Source organism: Ovis canadensis, chromosome 22 (genome assembly GCF_042477335.2).
Source record: "Ovis canadensis isolate MfBH-ARS-UI-01 breed Bighorn chromosome 22, ARS-UI_OviCan_v2, whole genome shotgun sequence".
In the NCBI taxonomy this organism is placed as follows: domain Eukaryota; kingdom Metazoa; phylum Chordata; class Mammalia; order Artiodactyla; family Bovidae; genus Ovis; species Ovis canadensis.
The window spans coordinates 25,757,075-25,772,706 of NC_091266.1; positions in this window are offsets into that span (position 1 = coordinate 25,757,075).

The window sequence follows — 15,632 nt, forward strand, 5'->3', positions numbered from 1 at the left end:
TGACTTCAGGCTCTACTACAAAGCCACAGTCATCAAGACAGTATGGTACTGGCACAAAGACAAAAGTATAAATCAATGGAACAAAATAGAAAGCCCAGAGATAAACCCACGCACCTATGGACATCTTATCTTTGACAAAGGAGGCAAGAATATACAATGGATTAAACACAATCTCTTCAACAAGTGGTGCTGGGAAAACTGGTCAACCACTTGTAAAAGTAGGAAACTAGAACATTTTCTATCACCATACACAAAAAATAAACTCAAAATGGGTTAAAGATATAAACATAAGACCAGAAACTATAAAACTCTTAGAGGAGAACATAGGCAAAACACACTCTGACATAAATCACAGCACCATCACAGATTCATGTTGATGTATGGAAAAACCAATACAATATTGTAAAGTAAGAAAATAAGATAAAATCTGAAAAAAATAAAAATATTAGCAAGATCCTCTATGACCCACCTCCCAGAATATTGGAAATAAAAGCAAAAATAAACAAATGGGACCTAATTAAAATTAAAACCTTCTGCACAACAAAGAAACTATAAGCAAGGTGAAAAGACAGTCTTTAGAATGGGAGAAAATAATAGCAAATGAAGCAACTGACAAACAACTAATCTCAAAAATATACAAGCAACTCCTGCAGCTCAATTCCAGAAAAATAAATGACCCAATCAAAAAATGGGCAAAAGAACTAAATAGACATTTCTCCAAAGAAGACATGCATAGGGCTAACAAACACATGAAAAGATGCTCAACATCACTCATTATCAGAGAAATGCAAATCAAAACCACAATGAAGTACCATTTCACACCAGTCAGAATGGCTGCAATCCAAAAGTCTACAAGCAATAAATGCTGGAGACGGTGTGGAGAAAAGGGAACCCTCTTACACTGTTGGTGGGAATGCAAACTAGTATAGCCACTATGGAGAACAGTGTGGAGATTCCTTCAAAAACTGGAAATAGAATTGCCTTATGACCCAGCAATCCCACTGCTGGGCATACACACTGAGGAAACCAGAATTGAAAGAGATACGTGTACCCCAATGTTCATCGCAGAGCTGTTTATAATAGCCAGGACATGGAAGCAACCTAAATGTCCATCAGCAGATGAATGGATAAGAAAGCTGTGGTACATATATACAATGGAGTATTACTGAGCCATTAAAAAGAATACACTTGAATCAGTTCTAATGAGGTGGATGAAACTGGAGCCGATTATACAGAGTGAAGTAAGCTAGAAAGAAAAACACCAATACAGTACACTAACACATATATATGGAATTTAGAAAGATGGTAATGATAAGCCTGTATGCTACAAAGCAAAAGAGACACAGATGTATAGAACAGTCTTTTGGACTCTGTGGGAGAGGGCGAGTGTGGGATGACTTGGGAGAATGGCACTGAAACATGTATAATATCATGTAAGAAACGAATCGCCAGTCTAGGTTCAATGCAGGGTACAGGATACTTGGGGCTGGTGCACTGGGGTGACCCAGAGGGATGGTATGGAGAGGGAGGTGGGAGGGGGTTCAGGATTGCAAACACGATGTACACCCATGGCGGATTCATGTTGATATATGGCAAAACCAATACAATATTGTAAAGTAATTAAATAAAATAAAAATTAAAAAAATAAGTTTAAATGGAGAGGGTGGGATGATTTGGGAGAATGACATTCTAACATGTATACTATCATGTGAATTGAATCGCCAGTCTATGTCTGACGCAGGATGCAGCATGCTTGGGGCTGGTGCATGGGGATGACCCAGAAAGTTGTTATGGGGAGGGAGGTGGGAGGGGGGTTCATGTTTGGGAATGCATGTAAGAATTAAAGATTTTAAAATTTAAAAAATAAAAAACTAAAATTAAAGAAAAATAAAAAAATAAATTTTTAAAAAAGAAAGAAAAAAACCTTCGTATTAAAATATGATATAGTACATGGACAAAAAATAAATAAATAAAAAATTGTTTCTCCCCTGATTTTAAAAATGTATTTATTTTTAGTTAGAGGATAATTTCTTTACAATGTTGTGTTGGTTTCTGCCATACATCAACATGAATCAGCCATAGGCATATATATGTTCCCTCCCTCCTGAACCTCCCTCCCACCCCCTACTACATCCCACCACTCTAGGTTGTCACAAAGCCCTGGTTTGAGTTTCCTGATTCATACTGAAAATTCCCACTGGCTATTTTATATACAGTAGTGTATATGTTTCCATGCTACTCTCTCCATTCATCCCACCCTCTCCTCTCCTTCTTTACATCCATAAGTTTTTTCTCTATATCTGTCTCCATAGCTGCTCTGCAAATAGGTTCATCAGTACCATCTATCTAGATTCCACATATATGGGTTAATATACAATAATTGCTTTTCTTTTTCTGACTTACTTCACTCTGTATGACTTCCCTGGTGGCTCAGATGGTAAAGCATCTGCCTACAATGCAGGAGACCCCGGTTCAATCCCTGGGTCGGGAAGATCTCCTGGAGAAGGAAATGGCAACCCACTCCAGTATTCTTGCCTGGAAAATCCCGCAGACAGAGAAGCCTGGTAGTCTACAGTCCATGGGGTCGCAATAAATCGGACACGACTGAGCAACTTCACTTTCACTTTACCTCTGTATATTAGGCTCTAGCTTCATCCACATCATTAGTACTGACTCGGATGAATTCCTTTTATGGCAGGAATACAGGGAAGAACTGTACAAAAAAGATCTTCAAGACCAAGATAATCACGATGGTGTGATCACTCACCTAGAGCCAGACATCCTGGAATGTGAAATAAACCGGGCCTTAGGAAGCATCACTATGAACAAAGCTAGTGGAGCTGATGGAATTCCAGTGGAGCTATTTCAAATCCTGAAAGATGATGCTGTGAAAGTGCTGTACTCAATATGTCAGCAAATTTGGAAAACTCAGCAGTGGCCACAGGACTGGAAAAGGTCAGTTTTCATTCCAATCCCAAAGAAAGGCAATGACAAAGAATGCTCAAACTACTGCACAATTGCACTCATCTCACACGCTAGCAAAGTAATGCCCAAAATTCTCCAAGCCAGGCTTCAGCAAGACGTGAACCGTGAAATTCCTGATGTTCAAGCTGGTATTAGAAAAGGCAGAGGAACCAGAGATCAAATTGCCAACATCCGCTGGATCGTTGAAAAAGCAAGAGAATTCCAGAAAAACATCTATTTCTGCTTTATTGACTATGCCAAAGCCTTTGACTGTGTGGATCACAACAAACTGTGGAAAATTCTGAAAGAGATGAGAATACTAGATCACCTGACCTGCCTCTTGAGAAACCTATATTCAGGTCAGGAAGCAACAGTTCGAACTGGACATGGAACAACAGACTGGTTCCAAATAGGAAAAGGAGTACGTCAAGGCTTTACATTGTCACCCTGCTTATTTAACTTATATGCAGTGTACATCATCAGAAACGTTGGGCTGGAAGAGGCACAAGCTGGAATCAAGATCGCTGGGAGAAATATCAATCACCTCAGATATGCAGATGACACCACCCTTATGGCAGAAAGTGAAGAGGAACTAAAAAGCCTCTTGATGAAAGTGAAAGAGGAGAGTGAAAAAGTTGGCTTAAAGCTCAACATTCAGAAAACGAAGGTCATGGCATCTGGTCTCATCACTTCATGGGAAATAGATGGGGAAACAGTGGAAATAGTGTCAGACTTTATTTTTGGGGGGCTCCAAAATCACTGCAGATGGTGACTGCAGCCATGAAATTAAAAGACGCTTACTCCTTGGAAGAAAAGTTATGACCAACCTAGATAGTATATTCAAAAGCAGAGACATTACTTTGCCAACTAAGGTCCGTCTAGTCAAGGCTATGGTTTTTCCAGTGGTCATGTATGGATGTGAGAGTTTGGACTGTGAAGAGGGCTGAGCACTGAAGAATTGATGCATTTGAACTGTGGTGTTGGAGAAGACTCTTGAGAGTCCCTTGGACTGCAAGGAGATCCAACCAGTCCATTCTGAAGGAGATCAACCCTGGGATTTCTTTGGAAAGAATGATGCTAAAGCTGAAACTCCAGTACTTTGGCCACCTCATGTGAAGAGTTGACTCATTGGAAAAGACTCTGATGCTGGGAGGGATTGGGGGCAGGAGGAGAAGGGGACAACAGAGGATGAGATGGCTGGATGGCATCATGGACTCAATGGACGTGAGTCTGAGTGAACTCTGGGAGTTGATGATGGACAGGGAGGCCTAGCATGCTGTGATTCATGGGGTCTCAAAGAGTCGGACTCTACTGAGCAACTGAACTGAACTGAACTCATTATCATCAGATAAGCTCACTTTTTCGTAATTTACCAATTGACCCCACTGACAAGACAAAAATGAAAATAAAACTAAAGATTTAATTAAACATTAGATTTTAAAAGATTATGCAATATTTCACATTTCCCAGGAAAATGATATAAATAGACATAATGATAGGTTCAAAATAATGAGATCAATTTTTATGACAATACAATGCAGAGCAAATTTGTATATTATTTGAACCTCAAAACAACCCTATGAAATTTTCCATATATTTATTAATATCACCATTTCATATATAAAGAACCTAAGGTACACAGAATTTCTAGTTTGTGAAAATCATTTGGTTACTATAATTTAAAGACTTGGACAGTAGTCCATTTCTGTCTGAAAATAATTGAGATTCAATGGATAATTGCCATTTTGTTTTCTTGGGAGAAGAAAATAATCAAGTTACTATTTTTAATTTGATATGCTATTAACATAAATCTTACAATTTCTCATTTTCTTTTAGCCCACTCTTCCATTTTATGATATGAAGAACATGAAGGTTCCAACTGCAATGTGGAGTGGTGGACGGAACAATTTGGCCAATCCAATAGATGGTTAGAATTTGGAACCACATATCTCCAAATTCATTTACCATAAGAAGATTCCCTACTATAATCATTTTGATTTAGTAGCCAGATTAGATGCTTATTATGAAGTTTATACTGAAATCATTATGACAATGAATGAAATTTAATGACGTTGAAATTTTCTTCACTTTTACACATATTTTCCATTTTTCCTAAAGCTTCCTTGCTTTTTCATATGCAAAGGATTTTTTGCTAGTCTCTTTTGTTTGCTTTTTAAAATGATCTTTATAATTTTTAAGTCAGAATCAGCTTGATAAACCTTTTGTACCTGTATGAAGTATGAACACTATTAAAATATTTTATTCATCTGTGAATGTGTTCCAAGCTATGGTGATTTTGATATTTTAGACAAGAAGAGAGCTCTCTGAAGCACAAATATGCATCTTCAGTTCAGTTCAGTTCAGTCGCTCAGTCGTGTCCAAGTCTTTGAGACCCCATGAATTGCAGCACGCCAGGCCTCCCTGTCCATCACCAACTCCCGGAGTTCACTCAGACTCACATCCATCGAGGTGGTGATGCCATCCAGCCATCTCATCCTCGGTCGTCCCCTTCTCCTCCTGCCCCCAATCCCTCCCAGCATCAGAGTCTTTTCCAATGAGTCAACTCTTTACATGAGGTGGCCAAAGTACTGGACCTTCAGCTTTAGCATCAGTCCTTCCAAAGAAATCCCAGGGTTGATCTCCTTCAGAATGGACTGGTTGGATCTCCTTGTAGTCCAAGGGACTCTCAAGAGTCTTCTCCAACATCACAGTTCAAAAGCATCAATTCCTTGGTACTCAGCCTTCTTCACAGTCCAACTCTCACATCCATACATGACTACTGGAAAAACCATAGCCTTATCTTACTAGCAATTTTAAAAGTCTTGAAATATTCATGCAGGAAGAAACTAAGTTGTATGAAACTCTTTTTGGTTTGGGTGAGAAAGAAAACATGGTTCCTGGAAAAGGGATCCTAAAGATGCCTTTCATACGTTTTGGCCAAGAAACCAAATGGGAACATTTTTAGTTAGTCCTCTTGGATGTAATTCCACGAAACCAAGTCTTATCCTGTCGCACCAGCTATATGAACCAGGAACTATTTCAAAGAAACTGAATATGTTAGTATTCTCTAGTATGGAAAAGAGGAAATTTTTTAAGCATCATTTTTTATTATGGATAATGCTTGCCCTAGGACAGTAGTTTCAGAGAAAAGTTTGCTAACTGGTAATAGAAAGTGCCAAAAGCCCAGAAGATGTTTTATTTACTCCTGTTTCCATTCTTTTTCAGTCATAAATTGATGTAAAAGAATCTAAGACATTAACATATGATACAGTAGGATTTAGTCATTCCAGATGTATTGATAGCCCAAGATTAACATGACTTACCCAAATACTTCAGCCTCTTTTGTGTATTTGTCAGAGAGCTGTCCAGTAAATTAGATGTCTAACAGCCTCATGTAGTTATTTAACTTTAAATCAAAATTTATTAAATTATATTAAAATTTCAATTTCTCAGTCTCACTAGCTGCATTTCAAGTCCTCAATAGTTATATGTGGCTACTGGGTACCATATTGGAAAGCATGGATAGACAACAATTATTACATAAAGTTCTGTTGAAAAGTCCTACAAAAGGAAGAGAGCAAAACATGGGGATTGCAAACAGTAGAGTTATCAAGGTTTAGAACATTCCACAAAATATCCCACAAAAGAAGCAGAAAAAAAAAAAATAGATGGTTTATAACATCAGTTACAAAGGACTGGAAAACACTGTCACAAACATTCAAGTTGTTGGGCATTGCCACTGACTCAGGTATCAAAAGCCTTTCCAAAATCATAGATAGAGTCTTAATTTTTATTGATCCTCACAGGAAATATGCAGATACCCTCAAAGGACCACACTGTGTGATGCAACTCAATACTAATTGTAAAAGTATCTATCCTACATTATATACTCAATACATAGTAGAATTGTGAACATATCCTGAAGGTACTACCATAATTTAGGGCTTCTTCTTCTCAACAGATATACTCAGGTTTTCACAGGACTGGTGACATAATTCAAGGACATCATGAATTTTGAGCCCATGGAATTTTGATAACGCAAGGCCCCTTTTTGTAAAATTACCAAGTATTTTGATATGATAATAGTAAAGTATTAGATCAAAGATGGGTTCTTTCAACATGGAGCCCTGTGTCATTGTACACCTCCTTGATGTCAACAGTGGGTCTTAAATTACTTAAATGAAAGACTAGCCCATTTTGTTACCTTCTGTAACTCCTCTTCTGCTTTAGTTTTTGTCATTTCCTTTAATGTTGAATTTCACTCAATAGTTTATGTTCAATTTCTATGTTTACCAACCACCTACATTTAAAAAAAAAACAACTTTTTTTTTTTTAATGCGCACCATCTTTAATGCTTCATTAAATTTGTTACAATATTGCTTCTGGGTTTCTTTTTTTTTTATGCTTTGGTTTCTTGACTGCAAGTAGTGTGGGATCTTGGCTACCCCACCAAGGTTCAAACTTGCACACCCTGAATTGGAAGGTGAAGTCTTAAGCAGTTAACTAGGGAAGTCCTCAACAGTCTTTTAATTGAAGTGGTTCCTGTATCATATTACTAAACCTGCTCAGCAAGTTAATCAACAAACTTTTAGTTCTCTTCTCTTACATTTATGGCTATTTGTTATCATTTCCTTTCTACCTCTGTTGCCCTATAACCCAGGTTACAATCTCCTATTCTGGTTCTTTTGTCCTCTGTCTACTTTCGTGTATTCTAATTGCTCATCTCGCTATACTGAGTCCTTGACACTTCCCCACTGTGCTTTGTGTCTAAGTGATTTCATCCTTTGTTCTGATCTTGATGAACTTTCTGTATAGATAATTTTTAATCTCTTGCAATTCTGAACCCTGAGGCTATCTTACTGTGTAAGCTAGTCCACTGACATCTACTCAATAAATATTTGTATATTATTTATCCTTCACTGAATCTATACCTGAAGTATCCACAATATTTTGTAGATTAAATATGGGTTTGTACTCAGTAAATGGCCACAGAAGTATTCCAGAATTGACATTTATTCATGAAAAATCCATTTAGGAATTATATCCTATGCCATAAATTGGCCTTTCACACATTCTTCAAACACTGCTGAGGTCCCAGATCTGAAAGAAAAGTAAGAAGAGAAAGCTCTTTCAAATTTTAAAACTTTTAGAAGCCAAGGGTTTTCAATTAAATGTCACAATCATTTCTCTTTACAAACACTGCTCTAGAAAATTCCTTCAAACATATTTTGTTATACATTTAAGAATTGAATAAATAGAGGAGTATTCTAATAGTTCAGATAATTTTCTCTGATCTACTAAGCATAATATGGCATCCTAAAGATCTATCACTATCTTTGATTTGTTTACATATAATCAGTCTGTGTAATTATTTCTAAATCCCAACTGACACTGTCCTGATTTAAATCATGAAGTTTCTTAATTTAAAACTTAAATCCTGATTTAAATCTTATATTTAAGATTCACTTATGTAAATTTCACATGCAATTATTTAACTTAGTTTACATATACTTCATGTGTAATTACATGTGCAATTATGTGATATACATATGTAACTTTTTAGTGTTTACTTATTAAATGTTTATGTTAATTAAATAAAATATAAATTAGAGATTTATATTTAAATCTTAAACAAAGCCATCAGTCATAGCTAAAGGTTGTTACAAGTCTCAGTCATGTGGGTGAATATGATCTGAACAATGATTACAATGGTAACTGTTGTTGTTCAGTCACTAAGTCATGTCTGATTTTTGTGACCCTCAAGGACTGTAACATGCCAGGCTCCTCTGTCCTGCTCTATCTCCCAGAATTTGCTCAAATTCATGTCTATTGTGTCAATAATGATATCTAATTTTCTTGTCCTCTGATGCCCCCTTCACCTTTTGCCTTCAGTTTTAGCCAGCGTCAGGGTCTTTTCCAGTGAATCATCTCTTCAGATCAGGTGTCCAAAGTATTGGAGCTTCAGCTTTAGCATCAGCCCTTCCAATGAATATTCAGGGTTGATTTCCTTTAGGACTGGTTGGTTTGATCTCCTTGCAGTCCAAGGGACCCTCAAGAGTCTTCTTCAGCATCACAATTTGAAAGCATCAATTCTTCAGAATTCTGTCTTATTTATGGACCAACTCTCACATCTGTGCATGACTACTGGAAAAAACATAGCCTTGACCTTAATTGGCAAAGTGATGTCTCTGCTTCTTAAGAAGCTGTCTAGATTCGTCACAGCTTACCTTCCAAGGAGCAAGCATCTTTTAGTTTCATAGCTGCAGTCACTGTCCACAGTGGTTTTGGAAACCAAGAAAATAAAATCTGTCACTGCTTCCACTTTTCCGTGTTCTATTTGCCATGACGTGATGGGACAAGATGGCATGATCTTAGTTTTTCTCATGTTGAGTTCAGGTCAGCTTTTTCACTTTCCGTTCTTACCCTCATCAAGAGACTCTTTAGTTACTCTTACCTTTCTGCCATTAGAATGGTATCATCTGCCTATCTGAGGTTGTTGATATTTTTCCTGGCAACCCTGATTCCAGCTTGTGATTCATCCAGCTCAGCTGGATGATGTACTCTGCATATAAGTTAAATAAACAGGGTGACAACTGCTAGATTTAAAGTGGATAACCAATAAGGACCTGCTACATAGCACATGGAACTCTGTTCAATGTTATGTGGCAACCTGGATGGGAGGGGTGTTTGGGAGAATGGATACATGTATATGTACGGCTGAGCCCCTTTGATGTTCACCTGAAACTATCACAACTTTGTTAATTGGCTATATCCCAATACAAAATAAAAAGTTCAAACAATAAATAAGCAGGATGACAATATACAGCCTTGTCATACTTCTTTTCCAATTTTGAACCAGTCGGTTGTCCCATGTCCAGTCCTGTTTTTTCTTGGCCCACATACAGGTTTCTCAGGGGACAGGTAAGGTGGTCTGATATTCCCATCTCTTTAAGAATTTTCCACACTTTGTTGTGATTTATACAGTCAAAGGCTTTAATGTAGTCAATGCAGCAGAAGTTTTTTCTAGAACTCCCATGTTTTTGCCATGATCCAACAAATGCTGGCAATTTGATCTCTGGTTCCTCTGCCTGTCCTTCCAAGGATGAAACTGAAGCTCCTTCCACTAATGCATGACTTGACTTCTGATGCTGTGCTTGGGCTCTTTCCCTGCAGACCACCACACTCCCTTGACAGTGGGCCCTTTACTATAGCATACTGCCATAATTTCAGGGCTGCATTTAACTTGTCTCTCAGATTTTATATATATTTTAGGTTTTTTGAAACCGTTAATATACAAAGAAAACATAGTTTGAGTTACTATAACTAATAGGAAGATCTCCTTATGAACCTTGTGAGTCTCAACCTGCTAGACAGAAGTACACTTTAAAATAATCCGGAGCTCTTGATCTCATAATTAGCACAGTATTTTAGGTAACTTAGTTTATGGGACAAAAATTCATCCTTTCAGATATCCTCCCATTTCCATGTTGTCTAAAGCTGGCCTTTGACTGAAGTAGGGGCATTTGATATTTTCTTGTGGTAACTAAGTGGGTCATGACTTTCATTCACTGACCTTCATCTGTACTCTGAACTGAAGATCTCTGAAATGCAATTGGTCCTATCCCAGTGCATTCAGCTGTTCCATGTGGAGAAGGCACAAAGCAAACAAAGTCATGTGTTTATTCATTATGATTTCTATATTGTAGGATTTCTGTAAGACTATATCAATACAACGTAGTTAGTGATACATAGAGATCAATGTTGATTTTACATTATCAAATACAACAAGAGTCCATATTGATAAATATAAATATCAATTTATATCCGATGAAACATGAGATGCCATATGGAACTTATGTGTTCTTTTTTTTCCCCCTTGGGACCATGAAATTCCATTAAAGGAATGAGATTCCTTATGTTAAGAACTGAAAAAAACTTTGGAGAACTCTCTAGCAGTCCAGTGGTTAAGATTCCGTGCTTCCACTGCCAGGAGCAAAGGTTCAGTCTCTGGTCTGGGAATGCACATGTCCTCTTTACAGTTAAAAATAAAATCCCAATGGGATTATGTAGTTTCACCCCTGCCAACAAAGAATGTATGTCAAAATGCATCAGATATGCCAAAATGTTACATAAACTGACATTATCCTCTATTACATTGTCATCAACTACTTTTAGCTAAAGCTGTTGAAAATATTTCCTTTTACTTTTCTCGACCCTGCCCCACAGGTACTTGGAAAACTTTCTTTCAACCTTTTGTATTTTCTGAATCACCTTCTATTTTACTTTCTCCTACCTCTTGTTCCCTCTTTCAACAGCTCCGGAATTCACTTCATGCATTATGCATCTCCATGAATGGCAGCACTGGCAGGAACTCTCATTAGCTATTTACTAGTTGTTTGAACAGTTGTAAAAGCCTTCCAGACATTTCCATGCATTCATGAGTATCCTAACCTTTAGCTCCTAAAGACATTGTTGTCCAAACTACACAGTACAAAGACTCTTCATATTACTGGTAATCTGTTTGTTTATTTTGTATGGTAATAGCTTCTTTAGAAAAATTGCATGTGATCCCATTGAGATACAGGGAGGTTTTTCCCACATACTACAGTTTTGTGTTTTTCCTACTTGGCGTTTTCAGGTAATCTGAAAATCCTGTCTATTGAACTGAAGTATTGAAGTGATTTTTAGTGCACTTGTTTTCTGATACTAGTCAGACTAGATATTAATTGAAACTATGCTGATAGTTTTTAATATCTTTATTCATTTATTTCATCCTATAAGTAAACACGAAGTTTCTGTATCAGCAAGACTATTGTAGTGATAAACACATCAGCTCCTCATGCCTTAATCTGTTCCCCTTCTGAAACTGCAGAATGACTAAGCCTGAGGCACGGAGGATTTCTCTTGTGCCACAGGGAAAGAACCCTAGACTTATGGATCCTGCAGTTTAAACAGGGATAGGAGAGCTGTTTGTTTGTCACTTCACTTTCTGGGAGACAAAAAGAAAGCTGCTCCACTAGGATGTAAATGGCTGGCTCCATGACTCAGAGTTTCATCCCTCTTTGATTGTGAACAACCTCTCTGGAAGAGAAAGTGGACAGTCTCTATCAGAATGAAAGAAATTGATTTCAGGGAAATAAGATTTATTACTCTTTGAACGGGAAAAAATCACTCTAGGCCTAATAGTTTTTAACTTTCAAGGATTGTCCCTTAATTCAGGTTGAACATTTATTTGCTCAGAAAGCCCTGACTAAGTAGAAACATGAAAATATTCACTTCTGCACAGAACCTTGGGCACACTGAGTACACCTGCATACAGGGTCAGACAGCTATAGATACATTAGGTCAGAGATGAGTTAATGACAATCTTTAGATACTACTTTTAAACCTGAGAAGCAGCTTAAACTTCATCTACTGAGCACTATCAAGCCACAAAACTGGTAGTGCAAAGTGCCCAAGTCTAGCATTTTGTAGAAAGACACATGTCATGCCTCACCTTTCTGCTAAGTATCCTTTCTATAATCCAGAATATGGATAGATGAAAGAATGATATGTTAACCTGTCTCCCAAAATAACAGTTTTCTTTCATTGTTTAGTCCTTGACAAGACCTTAAATTATTAATCACCATTATAATATGTTTGTAAATCACACAATTCAAATTATAATGTCTTTAGAGTTCATAGATATATTGATATCCATAACCCAGTAAAATATTTTCTCTGTAGGCTTATCCTTGTAAAAATGAATGAATAAGTTCAATGAACTTCATGGTCATGAAGAATGTGGTCTCTTTATATTGGGAATTTATATGAGAATATAGCATATGTAAATTAGGTCTAGAAAGATCACCATAATAGATATTTGGGAGTTGTGCTGAAATAAACTTCAGAGGATGGTTTAAACCATAATCTTCAAGACCAAGTAAGTGATGCCTCTCTCAGGGCCAATTAAGTCAGATGGTATGAGTAGGTGTTAATTTAGGAAAAACAAGATCAAGACTAGGAATTCTAAAGAAAGGTAAAACTAAGGTTCAGGTTTCATAACACCCACCCTATCTGCTTGAATTACACCTTTGGAATGAGTGTGAAGATCATTTTCTAAGAAGGCTTCTCTCTTATTCTGTCTACCTCTAAATGTAATTGGCATACATTAATTTATACATATTTGAAAGGTACAACTTTATGAGTTTTACTACATGCATACATGCAGAAAACTAACATCCTAATCAAGATGACAAACACTGTCATCACCCCAAAAAGTTCCCTCATGTTTCTTGTTAATTTATCCTTTAATAGTTTTCCATAGCCAGACACTGATCTAATTTTAGTCATCAAAAATCAGTTTTCACTTTCTATAATTTTATGTCAAGTAATACAGTAGATATTATTTTTTGTCTTTTTAAAAATAATATTTGTCATTTATTCAGATTATATTCAGAAGCACAAAGATAACAGAATTTCTTTATTTTCCATTAAAAAATGCAGTCATCATCTAACCCCCCTACCCCAGGTGTCTGGGCAAAGGAAGGTGGTGGGGGCCAGGCCAGTACAGAATAATAAATTTATTCCAATATGGTAACATTTCTCCATTATAGTAGACTGCATGTATTTTAAATTGACACATTTTCTGTTAGCGTGTTCAGTTCTCTCAGCTATACCTTTTCCCCTGCTCTTCTGCAAATTTGAGTGCTTCTATCCAAGCCAACCTGGAGTGATAGTGGAAAGTCATGAAGCTTAAGCTTCAAGACCCTCATTTGCATAAGTCCATTCCAGGGGTCTCTGATTTACTCACAAGGTGATGTATTTTTATGAAATTTGCAGAATCCATGTGTATTAACCACAACTGATGAAGACAATTGGATGTTTCCTGTTTTATTTCCTCTCTGTCGTTGTTCTCCTTCTGTTAGCGAATGTTGGCATGGCCATGGGAAGTTTTGGAATTTGACTATGGACACTTAACTGAAAACTTACATAGTCTAAATATACAATAATGTATTTTTGTAGTTTGCAGTATTTATGTGTAAGTAAATTATGTATAAAAGTCTTTAAAAACTTCTAGGAATAGTGTAGTCAGTGTAGAGAGTGCTTTAGTATTTAAGGATATTTGAAATGTTCTGAAATGTTAAAACACACATATGACAGAACCTTGACAGAGGGCTTTCCAGATATGACAGCAATGGTAAAAAACAACAACAACAACAAAGAAACCTTATGGCATTGCTAATTATAAAGTTGCGAAGTCAAAAGGAGCTTTCCTTAAGCTGATGTTACTCTTTAAGAAATTAATTTTAAATAGATAATTTTTGAGGTATAATTGTTATATAACATTGCAGTATCTTCAGATCTACCACATAGTAATTTGACTTTTGTATATCCTGCAAAATGATTACCCCACAATAAATCTAGTTAGTATCTATCATCACACATAGTTTCATATTTCTTTTCTTTTGATGAGAACATTTTAGATCTACTCTCTTAGCAACTTTCAAATATATAGTATATTAATTAGTGGTCTTTTTAAAATACAGTTCATGAGGTTCTCAAGGCAAGTTTGCCATTCCCTCCTGCAGTGGATTGGCTTAGGATGGATAAAGAAGTATGACAGAGCTGTCTGTTCACCTGTTTATTTAACTTATACACTGAGCACATCATGAGAAATACAGGGCTGGATGAATTACAAGCTGGAATCAAGATAGGTGGGAGAAACATCAACAACCTCAATATGTGGGTGATACTACCCTATTGGCAGAAAACTAAGAGGAACTAAAGAACCTCTTGATGAGAGTGAAGGAAGAGAGTGAAAAAGTAGACTTAAAACTAAATATTAAAAAAACTAAGATCATGGCATCCTGCCCCATTTCTTCATGGCAAATAGAAGGAGGAAAGGTGGAAGTAGTGACAGATTTCCTCTTTTTGGGCTCTAAAATCACTGTGGATGGTGACAGCAGCCATGAAATCAGAAGACTATTGCTTCTTGGCAGGAAAGCTATGATAAACCTAGACAGTGTGTTGAAAAGCAGAGACATCACACTGCTGACAAAGGTATGTATACTCAAGGCTATTATCTTCCCAGTGGTTGTGAATGGTTGTGAAAGCTGGACCATAAAGAAGGTAGAGCACCAAAGAATTTATGCCTTCACACTGTAGTGCTGGAGAAGACTCCTGAGAGTCCCTTGGAGAGCAAGGAGATCAAACCAGTCAATCTTAAAGGAAATCAACCCTGAATACTCATTAGAAGGACTGATGCTGAACCTGAAACTCCAGTATTTGGTCACCTGATGCCAACACCTGACTCATGGAAAATTCCCTGATGCTGGGAAAGATTGAGGGTAGAAGGGAAAGAGGGCATCAGAGGATGAAATGGCTGGATGACATCACCAATGCAATGGACATAAACTTAGGCAAACTTTGGGAGATGGTGAGGAACAAGGAGGCCTGGGGTGCTGCAGCCTATGGGGTCACAAAGAGTCAGACATGACTGGGTGACTGAACAACAGCTAGTGGATATAGTGGTCCAGTCTCATTCTTTTGCATGTGACTGTCCAGTTTTTTCAGCTCCATTTATTGAAGAGAGTCTCTTTTTTTCCACTTACATTGTTGGCTCTCTTGAGATGAATTAACTAACCGTACATGTGCATATCTGTTTCTGGGTTCTCAATTCGCTTCCA